This window comes from Eptesicus fuscus, chromosome 14 (assembly GCF_027574615.1).
Source record: "Eptesicus fuscus isolate TK198812 chromosome 14, DD_ASM_mEF_20220401, whole genome shotgun sequence".
Lineage (NCBI taxonomy): Eukaryota > Metazoa > Chordata > Mammalia > Chiroptera > Vespertilionidae > Eptesicus > Eptesicus fuscus.
Genome location: NC_072486.1, coordinates 4,451,250 through 4,474,916, shown reverse-complemented (window position 1 = coordinate 4,474,916; position 23,667 = coordinate 4,451,250).

Here is a 23,667-nt window from a genome sequence, read left to right as displayed (position 1 = left end):
AGCCATCTTGAGATTGCTTTATGGTGTGAGGGTCAATTTGCATATTATCTCTTTATTATATAGGATATCCATTCTCATTGTAAATTAGTTTACCCTCATTGTAAATTCAATCACTTATCAACTTTTTCTCCCTAAAGGCACACCTGTTTAAATTCTTATCCTTGACTGTATTTTTATTTTATTTTCAAGATTGTGTTTTACTCCTAGCGCCAATTTCTCAATAGTTGCAAATTCTATTTGAAACTCCCATGTTCCTGTAAGATGAAGCACTTCCTATTTTGACCACATGTCTATGTGTCTGAATATAAAAAACTGATGAATATCTTTTTTAGAGGCTAAAACATATTTAACAAGATGGATGCCCCTGAAGCTGCCCATGAATCAGATGGCAGCATACTCTTAATATTGGCAAAAGTGAAAAGCAAAGTGATGATTTTATGCTAATATTATGTATTTGGTGGCTGCTCAAGGAAATAACTATTGTAAGATTAATCTGAAGAGACCAGCAGCCAGCCTCTTGCAGTGAATGATTTTGAACACAAACATCCTTCCATTTATTGGTAAACAGCAGAATCCTTCAACATCGTGGACAGCAAATGTTTCTTTCGAAGTTTTATCTGAAACACAATAATGAGTGGCAGCATAAAAAAGTGAGAATTTGCCTTTTTTAGACAGTTTTAAATTTATCTTTATAAAATACCGTATAAATATAAATGGTTTAAAGTGGGCAAAAATTTAGATAACTTAATTTAATATGTAATTGTTCCACAAATTAAAGGTACCAGAGCACATATTTTGATCTCGGCCTAGTCTGATACCACAGAATAGGAAATGGTGCATATTAATTACTTATCTGCATTCTTGCTTTGGCTGGTGTGGCTCGGTTGGAGTGTCATCCTATGTACCGAAGGGTGGGGGGTTCGATTCCTGGGGTCAGGGCACATATCCAGGTTGTAGGTTCAATCCCTGGTTGGGTCACCTATGAGAGACAACTGATCAATGTTTCTCTCTCACACATTGATGTCTCTCTCTCTCTCTCTGTCTCTCTCACTCTCTCTCTCTCCCCCTCTCTCTCTCTCCCCTCTCTCTAAATTCAATAAAAACATATCCTCAGATGACGATTAAAATTATTTATGTGCATCTGATAATACAAGCTCTTTGGGACAGCTGGGAACTGGACAAAACTCTGAATATAAAATGTTGCATGAACCAAATGTCTGTTGCAGTGTAAGGAGAGTGACCATAAAGCCCCCTTATAAACCTCGTATGTTCATCTGTTCCAGAAAATGTCAGATCCAGGAGTCTGCGGAGCCACTCCAAGGACATCCCCTGCCTGGTCCATGAGAACATTCTGAAATCATTGGCAAAACTTGTCCCTGGAGAAGACCAATGATTGAGGTGAGTCACTTCACAGTCCAGTTCTTTGTAGTAGTGTCCTAGTTGGTTTCCAGTTCTTTAACAACGTTGAGAAAAGACCTAATCAAATGCTCAGCTAATTGATCATTAAAAATAATTTTTGAATTTGGGCAGGCAGCTCAGAAGTTGTTCACGATAGGTACGTAGCAATGCTCTAAGAACATGTCTTCTGTTTTCAACTGCTTAGTCCGTGAGCTGTGCTTCAAAGCCCTTGGAGCAGAAATAAAAACATTATACTAACTTTAGACATGGAAATGTCACAGGTGATGAGACCCCCTACTCGTCCTCAGGTTCATCTTAAAGGTACAAAGAAAGTTTAATCCTATTAGAGTCCAGCCTTCACTTCTCAAAAGACCGTGAAACCAGCTTTGCTAAGCCCAAGTTTGAACTTCTCCTGGGGATCCTATAACTTTCCTTGGTGCAAAATAGACTTTCACTTAAGCATTTAAATTTCTTATCAAGCATTTACTTTTAAAACTATTAAGTCCATTTTCTAAATATGAGGAAATAAGGGTATGTGCAAGAACCCCAAACAACCTCTTATCTCTTTAACCACTTGTAAATATTGCTAACATTCATATGTATATATTATTCCTTATGTTGTTATTGTTTATAAAATGTTAGTTTCATTTCTAAAATATGGAATTGTAGACCTTTCGGCTTTTTCACTTAAATTTAAATCATTAACATTTTGTGGATTACAAAATGTACTTTGAATGCATGAGTGCATTCAATTAATGGCTGAATAATATGCTATTAAAAATAAACCAAAATGTATTTCAATATTCTGTGAGTAATAAGGCTATCTCAGTGATCTTTTATAAAAATTGTTCTCTAAATCTCTATTTTCTTGTCAGTGATTAGAAAAATTGTCCCTGAGTCGGGACATTTGTATAGATTACTGCAGTGGCTGGAAGCACAGTACCGTCTCCCCACATCCTCTACATCATTTGGTATAATTTCAGGAGTTTTCCAGTATGATAGGAGAAATTCTATTTGGCCCTTCTTTTTTAGAGATTAAATGGTTTTTCTTTCTTTCTTTTCTTTTGGCATACAAAATTGTTTCTTCCATGAATTGTTGAGGAATGTAGTTGTGAAATGTGTACTCTCATTCATCCATTTTCCATGCTCTTCCCAGTTTGTCAAAATTATAAGCTATCTCCTCGTGACCATCCTCATAATGGGGTTCAAGGGCAGTCATTTGAGAACAGGCACAGGGGACCTGCTCTCTATCAGTGGTTTTGTGCTAAGGAGACTTCCTTTTCTATGACATGGGTGGGGAAGAGTGGTTCCCACTCCGGTGCATGGAGATCGAAGGGGCTCATGGAACAGATATGAATTTTCATTTGGCCTGAAATATCATGCATGTATGTCTCACACCACTCTTTCTGCCAAATGCTGCTTATGTGTTTCTCACTGTTCTGTTGCAAAAAAAAGAAGAAAAAAAAAAGAATCAAACCATTTATACAGAACCAGCAGGAAACACAATTTTGATTTCAAAACACGGAAAACATCCTCCTATATAATAAAAGGCATATATGCAAATTGACTGAACAGCGGAATGACTGGTCACTATGACCCGCACTGACCACCAGGGGGCAGATGCTCAATGTAGGAGCTGCCCCTTGGTGGTGAGTGCACTCCCAAAGTGGGAGGGCTGCTCAGCCAGAAGCCGGGCTCATGGCTGGTGAGCACAGTGGAGGTGACGGGAGCCTCTCCCACCTCTGTGACAGCGCTACGGGCAGTGGTGGTGGCAGGCACAGCAGGGCCGGGATGAGTGGCAGCGGAGCTGCACCTGGCCCCGCTGGGACTCCTCCCTGGCCACCTGCGGCTTCGGCACTGCTACATTCCTTGGCGGGAGGAGAGGGGGGGAGGATGTTGGACTGCTGGGTGTCACCCAATCCCCACAGGCCAAAGGGGATCAGGCCGAAACCCAGCAGTCCGACATCCCCCAAGAGGTCCTGGATTGCGAGAGGGCGCAGGCCAGGCCGAGGGAGCCCACCCATGCACGAATCTGTGCACTGGGCCTCTGGTTAAACGATAAAAGGCTTTTCGTTTTCCTGAGTGTGAAGGACCTGCTGGTCCTGAAAGTGCAGCCTCCCTTAATCTACACGTGGAAAGTGTGCAAAGGCATTTGTAGTGGAGCCAGATTTCTCCCCACCCAGGAGCTGCTGATGTGTTTTTACTTGTGATGGGATTATTTTTAGTTCTGCTAGCTGAGATCAAGCATTTTCATATTATTTGCATTTGCATTCCTCTTCTTTGTACATTAGCAATGCTGTTTCTCAGTCTGCAGTAGGGCCACCTTAATGGCATCCACATTACTTTCCAACAAAGGTTAGGCTATTATTCAGAGTGAAACACATTGTAAACTGCACCTAGCAAAAGCGTCTTTAAAAAGGCATTTTAGCAAAATCTTAATGACAAATATTTGCATTCCTATACTTTTAACTTGGCTGAAATATTGTCATCATTCAGAATTTTATTTGACTTTTATAAAGTGGTTAAGAGCTATTTTATAGACATGTTAAGTTTTGCTTATATGACGAAGAGTAAGTGAATTTTAAACCAGTATTTCAGGGAAATAACATCCAATTCTAGCAGAGAAAAACTTTTTGGTATTGAGATTTTTCTAAGCCATTCTGGTAAATGAAGACAGTAGCCAGAGTTAACTCACTGTTAGGCAGCTCTGGATCTGGGGTGACTTTCTGATTTGAAAGAGACCATCCTGGCAAAAGACTGCACTGTTCAAGGTCAGAGCCTGGCCACCTCTGAAGTAAAAAGACGTGACTCAAAAAGAGCGGTTACAAATATTTATGAAAAAGAATTTGAAGAGTTTTGCGAACTATAAACTCACTTTTTCTGCAAACATATATATATGTTCTCAGATAAGTTCTCAGGTGTGGAAATATGTGTGACTCTGTGGGGTCCAACAATGAATCAAACTCATACTGTGCTGGTGAGCATTTTCCATCGATCCAGTCACCTGATTCCGTGAGCTCAGTAATGTGTAAATGGAGTCCCTGGCACCTCCATTTTTCTTGACTGTGCCAGTTGGTTAATAAACATTAGTTAAGTAATAGTGTCATCTCACATTTATGTGTGTCATGGGTCTCTGTATTACGTACAAAATAGATCATTTGGAGGACTTTTAGGCTTGGTGGGGTGCAGGCATTTCCCTGTGGAAATCAGAGCCGTTGGAGGGAACACAATAGCTAAGGACTCATAAAGGCTTTCTTTCCATCTATTCCACTCATTCTCAAATGGCAATTTTGCCCCCGCCCCCCTTCCCGTGACATTGGCAATGTCTGGACACATTTTTGGTGTCTGTAACTGGGTGAGTGCTGCGTGTGTCTAAGTGGGTAAATTATATGCTGCTCAACATCCTACATGGCACCAAACAGCTTCTTGGAACAAAATGCTGGTAGTATTGAGGCTGGAAACCCTACTTCATCCGTAACATGCGCCTCCCTGTTTAGATCAGCTTTGTCTTCCGGGCATTTGGCTGGCTCCTTGACACCTGCGCACTTTCACTCAGATCTCTTCCTTACTAGGGAGGTGCTTCTCTCTCTGTTAGAGGCCTCACCTCGACTTGGGACCGTGGTTGACTTTTCTCCACTGGGGCTCCTCTGACTCTTCTGTCATCTGGGTCTAAAACTCTATTTTATATTTTATGTCCAATTGCCCAGCCAGCGTGGCTCAGTGACTGGGCTCAACCTGTGAACCAGGAGGTCATGGTTCGATTTAGGTCAGGGCACGTGCCTGGGTGGTGGTCTTGATCCCCATTGTGGGGCATGCAGGAGGCAGCCGATTAATGATTCTCATCGTTTATGTCTCTCTCTCTCCCCCTCAGCCTTCCTCTCTGAAATCAATAAAAATTAAAAAAAATGTTATGTCAATGTAAAAAATATACCAAAGTTAAACAGTTAAGGAAAACATTATTCAAGACTACTGTAATAGGAGAGGGACATTGACTGGATGACTGAGAGGGAGAAGGAGAGAGTTTCAGTGCTGGGTGAGCTAGTGGAAAAGGACTGGAAGGCACGGGGGAAGAGAGGCAGGTTGATCCTGGGATGTGGGGTGTGTACTAGTAGTGCACATTGAGGTACTCCTGCGTGTGCAGATGTTTTCTCTGAGATGAGGCCATCTGTGTCACCTAATCTTCACCACTGAACTTACTAGTAGGCTCCTGCCCTTCCACAGAGACTGGGGGGAGGGGGCTCTTGACTTTGATGCTTACATTTCAAAGAGATGGTGCCCAGGTCCCTCAAAAAGACATTTCCTGGGTTGTAAAACTTGCTAAAGCCTGGGAGAAGATTAGCATCTATTACAGAGGGGCAGAGGGAGAATTCACAGTTGCAAGGTTTGCAGGTAAATACTCAAAGGAAATGGAGGTCATGGGCTTCTAGTCAGGAAGAAACCTGGCTAAAGTTTGGTCAAGCTGCAGGGGAACAGTAGGCCATCTTAGTCAATGTTTATAGAATTTGTTCACCGTTGCTTTATGAGGGTCAGCTGTTTCTTCCTGTAAGGTGATGAGCTCCATAAGGACTCTTTCCTTTCTTTTAAATCTATAAACTTGAACAAAAAGATAGATACAGAGACAGTAAAGCATCAAACAGACTGTCAAATTACAGGGGGAAAGTTAGGGAGAGGTGGGGGAGATACAAGATCAATCAAAGGACTTGTATGCATGCATATAAGCATAACCAACGGATGCAAAACTCTGGGGGGTGAGGGCATATATGGGAGTGGGGTGGGGGGTGGCAATGGTAAGATATGTACACATATAATACCTTAATTAAAAAAATTGGAAAAAAAATAAAAATAAAACAGGAAAAATAAATAAATAAATCTAAGCAGAGTTGGGTGTATTTTGTGCTCACTATGTAGAGGGCAGCACACGGAGATGGAGGAAGTGCTGTTAAAGTCAATGATGGTTATGTCTACTTGGGCACTGGAAATTGAAATAGGCAGACATTCTCATGTCAAATATTTAACTATAATAAAACCCGAGTTTTTTATTGAAAACTTTATGGTGAAAAGAAAATAAGAAAGCATAACTGACTGCAAACTATCTCATACAAACTATGAGCATATTCCACTTTGTAAGTTAACAATCATAAATATAACCACTAAATTATAGTCTACTTTATGGATAAAACTGTAGGTTTGGAGTGAAACATAAATAGGATTGAGTCCCAGAGTAATCACTTTCTAACCCATTAAACTCTGAAATTCAGTTTGTCAACTGCAAAATGAGTCTAATACACCTACCTACCTTCTAAGTTACCTTAAAGATGAAGTGGAGTTATGTGATCTCTTCTTATTTCACCTTCTCCTTGGGTGATCTGATCTAGTCTCTTTGTATCAAGCACCATTTACATAATGATGGATTTCAAATCTCTAATCCAGAGTGTCTCCTGAGCTCAGGATGATCCCCATACCAGCTGTGTAATGACTTCTCGTCTAGCATTCTCATAAAACCTCACATATCTAAAGCATGAAATAGCACCATTGTCTGCATATCTATTTGAGACAGACCAAGGGAGGTTTATCTTTTCTCTTTCTCTCCCTTGGGGAACTATATCTAATCAATTCAAATATTTTATCTCCTAGCCATTTTTCAAATCTATTCATTTCTTCCTATTTCAACTATTACCTCCTACTCCATGCTGCCTACCATTCATTCTGCTCTTAATGTCTTTATGTTTTTCCTGTCCTTTCTAGCCTTTATTTTATTTGGATTCTACCAGATCTTTCAAGAGCACAATTCTGAATTACTTTAGTTACCTGCTCGTTACCAGAGTTAGGTTATAATAAGCACTCAAAATTGATAGCTAATATTGTGATGACTGGTATTATTATCACTATGGATAAAATGCTGTGACTCTCTAATATAAATTTGCAAACCTCCATACACTAGGATTAGTGAAAAATACTTGCCTAGATAAAGTTGTAGAAATACCTTTCTTCTGATTTGTTCTGCAGTTCTCATTTAACTTTCTCTAAATTCTACCGATAACCTTTCTGTGTATTCTACTCTGTTCCCTTTTCCTTATTAGATCGTGCTGGGTATATATTCAGGTTTACATTACACATTACATAAAATCCTCAGGATTTGTCATTGCTTAAATGTTAAATATAAGCCTTCATGCAATTAGTTCTCAGCATATTCAGCAGGACTTCCTCCCTTCCCTTTTTCTGAGGATAGAGGGGGTGTGGTAGATGATCATTTCTCTACTAACTATGTCAGAGATTAATTCTGTTTATCGGTCCTCTTTTATCAGCAGTGGCATCAGGGTAAGGCAGTTTAATAAGGCCCATAAATAGTCCTTAGACCCAACAACATTAGGACCACCCTTGTCGATTTTTACAGAAATAGACTCCTGTACCCCAATTCAGACTAACTGACTTAAAAGTCCCTGGAGGTTGGTCCAGAACTATATATTTGAATCTAGCTAGTTCTGCAGGATAGTGCTGGGTTGGCAACCTTGCAGTCAGTCAGCCCTGACTTACGGCCTTTAGGGCCAGCACCTGCTATAGTGTGATACATGGCAATTTACTTAACTTCCCTTTGACTAATTACCATAATCTTATCTCTACAATGGGTATAATAATATGAATTGTCCCAAACTCATAGGGGGAATGTGAGAGTTAAATGAACATGTAAAAGACATATAACAGTGTTTGGTCATGATCAACACTCAGACATAAAAGCACTAAAAATATGTCTCATTATTGTGAAGAAACATTTTATTGTAGATTAACTAGCGTTACTGTTGCAGGAAAAATCCTGCAATAGGATTTCCTGCTGCACTCTACCCCGCCTCCATTCCTCCCTTGTCACCCGCCCCGCCTTCTCTGCCAGCCTGCCTTCGTTTCCCTTCGCCCCCGGCCCTGACTTCTCTCCTTCCCTTCCCCCCTCCACCCCCCAGCTTGCTTGCTTCTTCGAAGCTTTACTCCCTTCTGCAGCTCTTGGCTTCTTTCGACGCTGTCTTGATATGCAAATTAGCCGCCATCTTTGTTGGGGTAATTTGCATATTCATCCTGATTGGTTGGTGGGCGTGGCTTGGCTGGTGGGCGTGGCTTAGGTATAGCGAAGGTGTGGTCAATTTGCATATTTGTCTATTATTAGATTAGATAAGAAAAGATACCCAGCATCTCATGTCAATTTTAAGTTCTAGGAATTACTTTTTTTATTTCTATAATTTCTATAAAAGTTGCTGATCTCAGCAGAACGAGACCGCTTGTGCCCCTTTCAGACGAAACAACTGATGCTCTGGTACCCAGAGTATTCTTAGTTGTATTTTTCAGATTTTCTTTGACTTAAAACAGTTGTAAGGTTAAAGGGGCAGTTTCTCCACTGGAGCAAGGCCGAGATGTCTGGCAGTAATCTTAGGTATATTCAAAGTGCAGTCAGCAGACTATGGCTCTATTGGAACCATTTCCTAAGCAGAGACTTCTAACCAGGCCAGCTAAGTTAGAAAGAATTGTTCTCAATGATATAGCTATAGAGTAATTTACTAAATGAGCTGGGCTATATCAATTCTATTTTGAACAGAGATCAAGCTTTAAAACTCTTTGTATTATCTATAACTTCTTTTTTAAATTTTTATTGAATTTTTTAAATTGTTTTCTTTATTGATTAAGGTATCACATATGTGATCTTATCCCCCCATTGCCCTCCCACCCTCCACTCATGCCCTCACTCCTCTGGTGTCTGTGTCCATTGGTCAGGCTTATATGCATACATACAAGTCCTTTGGTTGATCTCTTCCCCTTACCCCCACCTTCCCCTACCTTCCCTCTGAGGTTTGACAGTCTGATCGATGCTTCTCTGTCTCTGGATCTGTTTTTGTTCATCAGTTTATGTTGTTGGTTATATTCCATAAATGAGTGAGATCATGTGATGTTTATCTTTCTCTGACTGGCTTATTCCATCCATGCTGTTGCAAATGGTAAGAATTCCTTTTTTATAGCAGCATAGTATTCCATTGTGTAGATGTACCACATTTTTTAATCCACTCATCTGCTGATGGGCACTTAGGCTGTTTCCAAATCTTAGCTATGGTAAATTGTGCTGCTATAACATAGTGGTGCATATATCCTTTCTGATTGGTGTTTCTAGGATCTTGGGATATATTCCTAGAAGTGGGAACGCTGGGTCAAATGGGAGTTCCATTTTTAGTTTTTTGAGGAAACTCCATACTGTTCTCCACAGTGGCTGTACCAGTCTGCATTCCCACCAGCAGTGCATGAGGGTTCCTTTTTCTCTGCATCTTCGTCAGCACTTGTCATTTGTTAGATTTGTTGATGATAGCATTCTGACAGGTGTGAGATGGTACCGCATTGTCGTTTTGATTTGTATCTCTCGGATGATTAGTGACTTTGAGCATGTTTTCATATGTCTCTTGGCCTTCCTTATGTCCTCTTTCAAAAGTATCTATATAGGTCCATTGCTCATTTTTTTGATTGGGTTGTTTATCTTCTTTTTGTTAAGTTGTATGAATTCCCTGTAAATGTTGGAGATTAAACCCTTATCGGTGATAACATTGGCAAATACACTGAGTGGCCAGATTATTATGATCTCTGAATGCATAATAATCTGGCCACTCACTGCGTGTGTGTGTGTGTATGTGTGTGTGTATATATATATATACATGTGTATATACGTGTATATATATATACACACACACATATATACACACACACATATATATATACATATATATACACACACACACCCATATATATATTTGGAGGTGCATGAATTTGTGCATGGGTGGGGTCCAGCTTGCCTGGCCAGGAGGAGGGGACATGGGTGGTTGGTCAGCCTGCCTGCTGGTCGAACTCCTGGTCGAGGGGACAATTTGCATATTTGCCTTTTATTATATAGGATATACACTGAGTGGCCAAATTATTATGCATTCAGAGATCATAATAATCTGGCCACTCAGTGGATGTTCTCCCATGCAGTGGGATTTCTTATTGTTTTGTGGATGGTTTCTTTTGCTGTACAGAAGCTTTTTATTTTGATATAGAATTTATCAAGGTGACATCTATATATATAAAAAACTAATATGCAAAGTGTCCCCTCGGGAGTTCGACCAAGAGACTGGGAGTTTGGCCACTCATTATGACATGTGCTGACCACCAGGGGGCAGCACGGAACAAAGGAAGGAAGGCCCCAGCCTGCAGTTGGCAGCTGGGGTAGGAAGGCCCAGACTGGCAGCTGGACAGCACCGATCGGCCCTGAATGCCTGCCAGCTATTGGGACCCTACCCATGATGCACTGGGCCTCTAGTTGATTAACAAAATTTCAAAGATTTCAGATGCGCAATTCTATAATATATCATCTGTATATTATGTGGTATGTTCACCACCCAATGTCAAGTCTCCTTTCATCACCATATATACTATACTCCCTCTACCCTCTTCTATCTCCCACAACCCCTCTTTTCATCTGGTCATCACCATGCTGTTGTCTGTGTCTGTGAGTTTTATTTGATTAAGTAAAAAATAATCTCTTCTACAACTTGTAAAATGGTGCTAGGCATGTCAGAGAAAAGAAATAATTGATGATTGGTTATTACGTAAGAATCTGAAGTAATTAAAGCAGATCCAGAGAGTACTTAACTAACATTATTTCAAAGCAAGTAGCTTACGTACGTGTGAATAATATAATTGCTTGTTACATATTCACATCAGAAGCTTTTGGATACAGCCTTCCTCTGTATGTTATACCTGTTAACTGTCACGCACAGACTCTGTTCCAGCACATGTTTTGCCTTGTCATTATTCGTTTACATGTCTCTGTGCTTTTTGAATGCACAGATAGTATCTGATTCATATTCATCCCTTTCCTTGTCCTTCCAAGGAACTCAAATATTTATATTGAATTACTGAACTAATTGGTGTAGTTTTTGTTTTGTTTTTAAAGCAGAATCGGTGCAAAGGTGAATAAATATATTTTCTTGGAGACTTTTTGGATGATGAAAAATTTACTCCCCCCCCCAAAAAAAAAGGGACTTGGTATTATAAATCAGTACTAATCTATTAGCTCTAAAGTCCTAATGGCAGGATGTTTTGTTTTTAGTTGCTTTGGGAGGAGGTATGTTACTGAAAGCAGCAGTTAGCCCCTCTTGGCATTCACACGACCCCAAAAATCTAGTCGGATCAAATTCCTTCAATATAATTTTTATGATTGCCATAAACTCATGATTGGGCTATTATTGGGGAGTTGCAATACTTGTGGCATGAATTATTAACAACCAAGTGAAGAGGGGTGCTAGAGGAGAAAACCATGAACCCAGAAAGCAGATGGTTCTCACGGTGTGGAAGCCCAGGGTGCTAGGGAAGTAGGCACAAGGGAGTGCGGGAGGGTTTGGGCTCAGTGACCCAGCACTTACAGACTCCCTACTCACTCTCCAAGCAGTTCAGCTTTTTGTAATACAGGCCAGAGAAAGAGATTGTTGGGAGTTAAATTGAATCATGTATGCAAATTTCAACATGCCCTATAGGGAAGAACACAGATACTGATAGCAAGAAAGGACAAACTAGGCACTGGGCAAGTGAAGAAATAACTTAGGAAACTGAGGCTTGAAGAGATGGTGAGATATGTCCAAGGCAATGTAGATTCATATTAATTCAAATGACATCTTCTGAACACCTACTGTGAGCCAGATATTGTGGTAGAGGCTTCTTTGCATGTTGTCATTTCCATATCAGTTTAACTATCAAAAGAGGATCCTAAATATTAGATTTGGACAGAGAAGGAACATCATATCAGAACTGCTCTTTCATATCTTTAATTGGTTCTAGAAAAACTATTTCATATGAACAATACTTCTGGGATAAAGGAGAGTCTACTTCTCTTGTCCAACAGGACTAAGGCAATTTTCCGTCTGGACTCTAGTTGAATGAGAGGTGATGTACTGTTTAAAATCACAGCTGGTCCAGAAGAGAACAGAGAGGCACGAGTACCATGCTAATCTCCTAGGTTCCACTTCTTAATGTGCATTAGTGAAACATTATTCTTAGCCTGCTGCAGTACTAGACAGGTCTAAAGTATAAATTACCAGGCTTTCTAAGTATAACAGTATAACAACTGATAGGGCACTCCTGTGTTCCTGGGCTCAAAACCTAACCAGTAATAGACCAATTCCTAGAAGAGGAAACCATATGTATCCAAAGCCCGCGTCTCCTCATCAACAGCAGAATGGACCAGAGGGGCTGGGATAAACCCAGCATCTAGTTTACAATAGAGACGAGTGACCAATCTAGTCAACTCTCAGCAAAAGCACAGCCGTTTAGTGTTAGCTCCAGAGGTTATAGTGGTCCACGTGCAAAGGAAAAAGAAAACAATTAATCAGATAAGCACGGGGAATGCTGCACACCCGATAAGACAATCAAAAATCACACTGATCGTGAGCTCCCAGTGCCAGACTTGCCATTCCTCAGTTCCCATGCATTTGATCTAAGCCTGAACTTATTGTTGTCCTTTGGGTCCATGAGCTTTTCTTTGTCTTTAAGAAAACACACCACTGCTCTTTTGTGAATGTAACTACTTTTCCCTTCAACCCAAAAAATCCTGGCTAAAACAAACTCATTTATTAAAAACTAGTGGCCCAGTGCATGAAATTCATGCACATCAAAAGGGAATTAATTAGAGGAAATATTTTAATATTGCTATTTACCCTTTCTCTATAATAGAAGTGTCAGAGATGAAAGAAAATTAGTAAAATGTATATGAAAATACTCTTCCTGTTAGAGTCTGGGGTGTGCCACAGGAACCAGAGTCAAGTCCCCGCCCACCCACGTGCATCTCGAAATGCGCAAGACCCAGACCCGGCCCGCCCCACCCCACCCCCATTGGGCTAGATCCAGACCCTGCCGGCCCCCTAGACACTGTCAAGCCCGGCTGGGTGGGGGGCATGGCCTCAGGTCACCTGGCCTGGCGCCAGGATGGGGGGTGTGGCCTCAGGTCCACCGGCAGAGGGCACAGCCTATGGTCCCCTGTCAAGCCCCACCAGGCAAGGGGGGACACAGCTTCAGGTCCCCTGCCCCAACCCAGTGCCAAGCAGCCTCAGGTCCCTGCTGATTGCTCGTTAAGGCTCATTGCAGGAACTCGGCCTCCACTGTGGGCACAGCCGTCTTGTGTTACAGAATCTCTGCCTCCGCTGTGGGTACAGCAATCTTGTTATGGTGTGACGGTCAATTCCCTCTTTATTAGATAAGATTATTTCATTCTGTTATCAGTACTTTAACATATCAAGTTATCAAGTGTCTAACATTTCACAGCTTCAGTAACAATGGAAATTTTTACTCCCTTCATTTTATGTCTGAAATAGATATCTTCGTTCAATGGGACTGATCTATATGCTCCCTTGATAAGAAATCTGTCATTACTAAATGTTTTAGTTTTTGATTGCTAAATCTTTCTCATAAGGGGAAACTTATTGATTCTTAACAGGATCAACATTGATTCTTATTTTTCTTTGTGGTACATTATTTGTTTTATATTTTCTCTGAACTTAAAGTTCAAAAGGTTGGTTGGTAATAATCCTATGTAATCCTATATAATAAAAGAAAATCATGTAAATTGACCGTACCTCTGCTACGCTCACCAGCCAGTCAGGAGTGAGTATGCAAATTAACCCAACAAAGATGGTGAGTTAATTTGCATACACAGGCGCCAGACGGAGAGCAGAGCAGGAGAGCTGGCGGAGAGTGCAGTGGCTTGGGGAACTTGGCTCCCCAAGCCGCCAGATGGAGAGCAGAGAGGGAGAGCTGGTGGCTTGGAGGACTTGACAGAGCAGGAGGCCGTGGGACTGAGACAGAGCAGGAAGGGAAAACTAAGAACACGGGGGGGGGGGGGGGGGGGCGCCCAGGAATTCTGGGAGTAGTAGTTCTGGTGGCAGCGCCAGGACCTGAAGTGGAAGCCCAGAGCGCAGGAAGAACCAGGAATCCTGGGAATCGTAGTTCTGGTGGCAGACAGATCTCCTAGACACTAGAACAAAGTGAGCCTGGAGCAAGTTACTGTTGCGGTGGGGGATGGAGGGAAAGCAAAGGTGAGAGACGTAAGTAAAATCAAAGTGTCTAGGAAAAATTAAAGGAAGATATCCTAAAACTTCCAGGAAATCTCCACTAATGAAGCAAAGCAAAGAAAAATGCCTCTATTATTCTGTGAGCAACAAACCAAACTGGGTTGGGGTCTCAGACAATTCGCTCATATGATTGCAAAGACAGACAGAAACTCCCGGATTGGAGAGGGCCCCCCTGAGGGCTCCCAGATTGGAGAGGGTGCAGGTTGGGCTGAGGGACCCACCCTCCATGCTCGAATCATCGTGCACCGGGCCCCTAGTACTATTATAATTAATTAGAGGCCCGGTACATGAAATTTGTGCACAAGTAGGGTCCCTATGCCTGGCCAGCAATCGGCCAATTGGGGCCTTCCTTCTCCCGGCTGCTGGCTAATGGCCGGAGCTTTCCTTCATTTTTCGCCACTCCCTGGTGGTCAGCGCACATCATAGCAAGTGGTTGAACTCCCTGTTGGTCGAACTCCTGAGGGGACAATTTGCATATTAGCCTTTTATTATGTAGGATCAGTGTGGTTTACCTATTATTTGTAATTATTTTGAGGATATTCTACCTAATTTATATACTCAAGCACTCTACCAATTTCCTAAGGAGTTTTCACTTAATATTAGAAATATCAGAAACCATACACATGGATTTATCTGTCCCAACTTTTGAATAGGTTACTTCCTCTTGAAATCCTATTTTTGTGCCAGATATGTAACTTTGATCTTTGTATGTGAGGCTATTGTAACCCTGGACAACCCATGCAGGAGTTCATATTTAGATTTTCTTGTACAAGTGAACCAACTTTTCTGCTAAGTTGACATGAGTTATATCTTTGTGCATTATGGAAAGTTTCTCTTGATATTTCAGATATAAAATTGCCCACTCGAGGATAAAGGAATTTTTCTGAGCCATTAAAAATGTCAGTGTAAGAGATGTCAAAATTGAAATTTCAGTGTAGGCACCAAGAAGCAATAGTTGCCACAGAAGGTACCAGGTCAGTATTACCAAGGAAATGAAAAAAGGTTTAGATCCAAGAGTCTCAGGAACCCCTTAGACAAGAGCATAAAAAAGGTATAAGAATTGGGGAAGGAAAAGATTTTGTAAGGGGTACTCTTTCTGTGTGTGTTTTTTTTCTCTGTGTGTATAAAGGAGCTTTTGGCATACTTTGAATGAATATTGAAATATTAATTCATATCTTACACTGAAAACTTCTAACCCCTAAGCTGAGACCCTGCTTTATAAGTTGAGATAAATCTAGAGCCATCTATTGTGTGATATTCAGCAGGGAAGCTGCAGAGCCAGGCAAGTTTCATCCAGTGAGAGGAAAACAAGCTTCCCAACTGAATAAAATTTAAATATAATTATGTTTGTTTACATCCACAGAATGTAAACCCATTTTTATTTAGATAAAATAGGCAGGTGGAGCGTTATCCCTTGTGTTCCACATATCAGGTGATCAGGAAAGGCCATTAAAAATAACATTAAATAATTTTTTTAAAAAAACTTTGTTACAGATGTTCCCTCTTTTTTCTCCATTGACCCCCTCCACCCTACTCCAGCCCCTTTTCCAGGCCTTCACCACACTATTGTCTGTCCATAGGTTATGCATATATGCATGTAAGTTCTTTGGTTAATCTCTCCCATTCTCTCTAAAATACTTTAGTCTGTTGCATGCTTCAATGTCTCTGGATCTATTTTGTGTATCAGTTTATTTTGTTCATTAGATTCCACATACAAGTAAGAGCATAAGATATTTGTCTTTCTCTGACTGGCTTATTTCGCTTAGCATGATACTCTCCAGCCCTCTATCCTGTCTCAAAGGGTAAGAGATCCTTCTTTTATACAGCTGCACACAGCTTCATGGTGTAAATATACCCCCCCCCAAAGAAAATTAAAAGAACTATAGCATTGAGAGATGGTTTTTCCCAGAAACCACACTTTATTAGGATATTCTATTGTGTTAATGATGGAACTGGTAAGATGTAGTCATTAAGAAGTAATAATATTTTGAAGTAATTTTCCGTTTAAATTCTGTGGTAGTCTGTGGTAGTTGGGTGGAGCAGAGTATTTTAATGCAACATGTTGGACCCTGAACCAAAGCCATGCTGTCTTTCAAACGAAAGTGATGCAAAACAAGTTTAGGTTGTGTTGAGATGTTTTTAAAAACAGCAAAAGATGTAAAAGAAAAGCCATTCTTTAAATTTCAGTCCCATTACGATCTAAGGATACAACATTTGCGTTAATCCTGTAATCTTTTGCAATGACATTTGGTTGAAGTGAGAAGAACTGAAACCTTGCAAGAATGGAATAAGAATGAGTTGGCTGGCTTTTTTAAAGGAAACCACAGCAATAAGCTCCAAGGAGAGCCGAGGGGGGGACTGGACTGTATTCCACGGTAACTGAAGACAAAGAAAAACAGAACCCCTGTATCTCTAACGTGTGTGAGAAGAGAATGAGGCCAGGGGGCCAGCAAGCACCGAGAAGCTACACAGACGCCAGGCAGGGTCCTAGAATTGTCACTACGGGTAAGCCCAGTTAGTCCACAGAATAAGGAGCGGGAAGGGAGGGCAGCATCAGCAGTAGGAAAGAAAGTCCTCTTGCCAAGACAGTTAGGGGACACCCTTTCCATTCCACTGAGTGTCACTCACTCGGGAAGCCTGTTAACAGCCCGTGGTGGGTTTTATATGGTTCAGAATTGATGCTCCTGAATTGATGGTAGAAGGAGACAATAATAAAAATAGCGTCCATTTATCAAGTGCGATAGCCTCAAAACATTTTCATGCAGTGTGGAGCCGTAATTGGAAACAGATTTGAGCAGCTGACGGTAAATAGAGAACCGCCTTAGTAATAAAATGTGAGCAATTGAGATCCACATACCATTATATTTTAGAATTAGTCACATAATTTCAGGACACTTAATGCTTTGTATTTAACATTTGGGTTTGCTAGCCCCACCACATGGTACTGGATTCATAGATCCCCCCTCTCCTCTCTTTCTCTGTTGACAACTACTCATCAGTCATTTCACCTCATGCCAATAGGGCCATCCACGTGTAGAGGGAGGATGACAGAGGCTGTGGAACCTGGACCAGCTAGTATTTGCCATCACCGATGGTACTGTTAAGAATTTACATGGAAAGAAAATGGAATATGCCACCTAAAGTTGCATTAGGGTATTATTATTATTATTATTATTATTATTATTATTTTATTCTTTTTTTTCTATATTTTATTGATTTATTACAGTGAGGAAGAGAGAAGGATAGAGTTAGAAACATCGATGAGAGAGAAACATCGACGAGCTGCCTCTTGCACACCCCCTACTGGGGATGTGCCCGCAACCAAGGTACATGCCCTTGACCGGAATCGAACCTGGGACCTTTCAGTCCGCAGGCCGACGCTCTATCCACTGAGCCAAACCAGTTTTGGCTATTTTAAATATATTTTTATTAATTTCAGAGAGGAAGGGAGAGGAGAGAGATAGAAACATCAGTGATGAGAGAGAATTATAGATCGGCTGCCTTCTGCACACACCTTACTGGGGATGGAGCCCACAACCCAGGCATGTGCCCTGACCAGGAATTGAACCTGTGCCCTCCTGGTTCATAGAGCCTTGTCAGCATTTTTTTTCTCTCATTTCCACCTATGGTTGAGAAGTCGCCATTCAGGACAAGGCAGTAATTGCCCAACATTCTTGTTCTTTGCAAACTATAGACACAAGATGCATTCGCTGAGTCTCCACTAGTTTCCATTTGTAGTCTCATCCCCTTTTTAATACACTCATGAACGCGTCAATGTAAAGGCACCCAACTATTTCTGAAAAATAGAACAAATTTTTTTTCTGTTATTTCCTTAGGCATATGATATTATTGAGTGTTATGCAGTTGAATTCCATTAATCTGCAATTGTAAAATTAATATATTTTAATTTGTGTTACAAAAAGATTTAAAAATACCATAGTATTATAACCTGAAAATATGTTACATTTTATAATACTGCCCTCTTCAATCTTGCTTCCTAGAGATAAACAAGCATTGGGCTTCTGCAGCCATTATAGTTGGCCATTGTGTCATAGCCACTTCAGATTCCATTTGCATTAACATAGACAACAGGCCCAGTTGAGTTAGGGCACAGGCACGTTCCCATGGTTGGGTTTGGGCATGAGTTTCTATAGTCTGTCGAGTCCGTTCTGTCCATGAAACTAAGGCTTTATTGTCTTTCCATGCTGCTTCCTACAATTTCCTTCTTCCTGAAGCGTAATTCCTTCTATCTGACCTATTTGAGATAAATAATCTTTTTCTAATGAAAGGCGTTCTTCATTAGCTACAAGTTCAGCTTGTCCCAGGATACCAAGGCCAGCCCCTACTCCTCCAAGTATTCCCCTTTTGCTTCTTTTAGGGGGACCAATGTTGTTGGACACACCAGGAATGTTGTTGCTGTTTTCTATTTTAATAATTTAAGTTTAAGTACTTTAAATTTATTACTTAAACTCATTATAGTTATCGGCTTATTTTATATTCGTTAGATTGCCAGTTTCTTGAGCTCCAGAATTGTGCAGTTTATCTGCACATCCTCAGTGACTAATAAAAATTCTGGTCCATGACCATATCAAACAGATTTCTCAAGTGAGTGAACGAACGGCCCTCTAGCTCTTTGTTTCCCATTAGTCAACCTATATTATGACTTCAGTTCAAGTGCTGAAATACTCCATATTGGTCCTCAAAACTCTCAAGTTAGCATTGTTGTTATTTTTTTTATAGCAGTTAGTTTAGAAAATAAATGCGTAATTAAACACAGTCCTAGCTGTGTAGAAATGGTTAAATTGTAATGCCAAACTCCTCAGAGTATTTTATAGGGTAGTGTGGAAATTTAATTTGCTTTTAGAGGTGTAATCTTTAAATTTTTCTAAAGTCATCGACCAAATCACCAGAAACAATATTTATTTGGAATAAATAATAGGAATAGTTGCTATTGATCCAGAAAGTGATCCCACTGATCCACTGAGAAGAACTTTGAGGAGGCAAATACCTATTTGAGTTTATTTACAAAATATAATAAATTCTGCAGGGAATCAATACTCTGGAAGTTTTGACACATACTTTAATTGATGAGTTATTTTGACATTAGTTTAAAACTTAATCCTTAAACTGAAATTATTTTTGCATTTAATTATAAGCTTACATACAGAGTTATTTTGAATAGCATATATTAAATGTTACTTTTTTAGGTATTTTGGAGGTATAAAATGTGCTTATAAAAAGTAATTGATTAAAAGAGCAGTTGGAATTAAAGCTATAGGAATTGTATGACATTTTTCAATTGATATAATGACTAGACATAGACCAACATATTGCCTTGCAGACAATCAGACCTCAGTGTCCTTTATTATTTTGCACAAATTACTTATGCATCTAAAACTGAGCTTTTTAATATGTGAAACTCAGGAAACATACTGTCTTTCAAGTAGTTGTGCGAGTGAGATTATGAATTTAAAAAATTTAAGATTTACCTAAATTTAGTAAATATTGTGACTAGGGTTAGAGTTCAGATCACTCACCGAAACCTCTGGAACAAAGGAAGAAATGGTATTCCCACTCACACCTCAAATATCCTCCGTGACTGGGCAGTAGAGCTCAGGGAGACACAGGGTCCCCATCACAGGGCCCTGTTGCTCTTTCAGTCTCTCAAGACTCCAAATGTTAGGGTCCTCAGGACTCTGACCTCTGATATGTAGGGCTCTGATATTTAAGGCTTTATCTTCAGGCTTAGGCATGAATGAAAATGTCTCCTTTTTGCCCCCTCCCCCACTCCTTTAGACGAAAATGGAGAAATTATCAAAAAGTTTCAAAAAGGTTTTACTGAGGAAATAAAGAAAAGAGAGCTAGTTCAAACATTATAAAACAAAACGTTATCCCACAACGCTTTGTAAATCTTAATGAGAAAAGGATTCATACTCTTCACAATCCTAGTTCCATTCATTCTCTTTCTACAGTCTGTCTCAGGGTCTTTGTCCAGAAAATATTATTTTCATGTGTGTGAATAATTATTCCGATTCATCTCATTTTCACCCTACGTGTTCTCCTGGAACAAGCCAATATATGAGTTAATTAGACTGCTATTTTGAAGATGTTATGGGCTATAGTCTATTTGTTACTCTTTAACTCATGTACAGAAGCTTTCATGGACTGTCCTAGACAGAAATTCCAGAACAGAACCTTTCACCAATTAGCATGTAAATTAATGCATAAATGATGTGTTGGTGACTATGTATGAAAATACCACTAGTGAATGATGTTTAGAATGAACAACGGTTTGTACCCCAAATGTGCAAGTTCACTACTATATCATCTTATTCTTTCTACTGATTACAATTTCTATCATTTCTAAATCTGTATCAAAGTCTGTACCTTAGCAAAAGATAATTCATAATTTACATTGAGAGTTTTTACATAACAGCACATTCTCTTCCCCCATCCAATTTCAACAAAAGAGTGGAGTCATAATTACTCTGTTGTCATTTAATGAGTATATGAGAAAGTATATGAAAAAATGGGCTTTTTAAATATGCCATTCCTGGTGAAATTTTCTCTCAGGAAAAAAAATTATATTTGCAAAGCAGAGCTAGAGATATAAAATTAATAACCCAAATAAATACAGTTAAGATAATGAATCAGGTGTAATAAACACATTTTCCTAACCATACCTCAAGAAATGATTAGTAGAATAAATACCATATAATTTATTGTGCCTACTAACATGGGAGAAAATTTAAAACTAATTTTAAATGAAATGTTGGCGGTATTTTGAAAGAGATTAAAAAGAAAGGTATTCTATAATGAAAGCAAAATATTTCCTTTATTATATTTGCATGAAATTTAAATATTCTGAAAAACTATTGAGTTAATATGCAATTACTTTGAAAATCTTCTATACCTGAGTGCTGATGGATTTGCAAACTATGCTTTATTATTTTCACCATCATCTCTATTCTTCATTTAAACCTCCTTTAGACACTAAGACCACGTTTCCCTCTGCCTATTTACAAAATTTTCTCTCCTAAATTCCTCTGCAATGCAGGGTAGTAGATGTGGGTAACAGCTCAGAAGCCCTTGCCTAGAAGTCTCTGTTTATCTGCATTGACTCACTCCCACCACTTTTTCTTAGGATGAGGGTGTAAATGTTTATTCCGAACCTATTTTAGTTTTCGTGTGTATAGTTTGAGACAAAGCAGATCCTCAGCCCATGTTGTAAGTAGCCATGAAAGGAATGCAGTGCAGCAGGGTGTAGGTAGTTATGCCAACAACACTCCCATGGGGTGTTTTGAGGAGAAGGCACAGCTGTTGCAGGAAAAAAGCTCAGGAAAAAAGTTTTTATATAAATCTTTAGCGGGGAGGAAGATGAAGGATGGTTCCCGTTACCAAGGGAGATTGCTTCCAGTCATGGCTGGACAATAGCCTCCGTTCAAGAGTAGGTTACGGAGAAACTCAATTATTTACTCAGAAGGTAATTTTTAAAGTGGACCAAATTATCTTTCAAAATTGTATTCAAATAGCAATAAGATGTTTTAGATTTAGTTTGGCAGTCAATATAAATTTACATGACATTGTATTAATTTTGACATTCTTTTTTACAATATTAATGATCTTATTTAACTCTAATAGGAAAAGAGTTGTGTAAATCTATTATATATCCTAAAAATCCATTGGTCTTGATTTAATGAATTCATTTATCCTTATTATTTGAAAACACTAGCACTACCTACAGTAAACACCACATAATCAGCATTTTATTTTAAAAATATCAGCTCCATTTATTCAATTATTACTTAAAGCCTATAAGAGCACCAAGCAAAAACAAATGATTGCTTTATTCTCTACTTAGATTCAGCATTCCAGTAAGCCTCACCAGTATATTCTCTCTTTAATGAAATTGTTTCAGAAATGCACCAGAATGGATGGCTGTTCTGCTCATGTTAGATCCCTCCTGTGCTCTTATTGATTTACTCCCTTGTTACAAAATATCATTCAGTAGCTTACCCAGAAACTGTATGTGTTAGATAGATTTTTGGGGTCTATCTATCATCTATCTATCTATCTATCTATCTATCTATCTATATATCTATCTATCTATATATCATTTATCTATCTATTTAATTCTTTATTTTGGTATTCTGTCCTCAGACATAATTGATAATATAAATAGTGCTTTTATGTCTGAGTGTAGACCATGAGCAAACACTGATATAAGTACTTGTCCATTTAATCTTCACATCGAGGTATAATTGACGTATGACATTGTATAACTTTAAGCTTTAAAACATAATATATATGCATGTGCATATATATATGTGTATATATATGTATATGTACATATATATATACACACATATATATATGATCATCACAATAACTTTAGTTAGCATCCATTGCCTGACATAATTGTAATTTTCCCCTAGATTGACTGCTTTCTCTGACTGACAATCTGAAGATGAATAGTTTATTTCAGATTAACTTGGAAGTTCTTTTCTTTTTTATCGACCTCCAAATACTCACCAATGTTATAAAAGCCAGGGCAGGAACAAAAGTTATTAACTCTATCATCAACAAATGACATTAACAATTATTATATTTGAGAATTTTAATAAATATACTTATAAAAAAACACCTTGGAACTTTATCAACAAGGATATTTGTGGCCAGGTTTTGGAACTTAACTTGTTTATAAATATAGGCACTCCTGAGTCTATAGATTTCATCCTTGAAGAAAGATGAAATAAGGATAGAATTCCTAAAATCCACAGCTTCTAAGACTTTTCTTCCATGTTTCCAACTATCTATTTCATCTCCAGTGCTTCAGTGTGCCAATAACTGTCTAATTCCAACCAAGGTCATATCGTATTATTGAGAATCATAATGTCACAAATAGCTGTAGAGGACAGATCTTTTTGTTTTAAATTTCTTTATTGATTAAGGTGTTACATATGTGTCCTTATTCCCCCATTACCCCCCACCCCCCACACTCAGGCCCTCACCCCCCTGTTGTCTGTGTCCATTGGTTAGGCTTATATACATGCATACAAGTCCTTTAGTTGATCTCTCCCCCTCACCCCCAACCTCCCCTATCCTTCTTCTGAGGTTTGATGGTCTGATCGATGGAGGACAGATC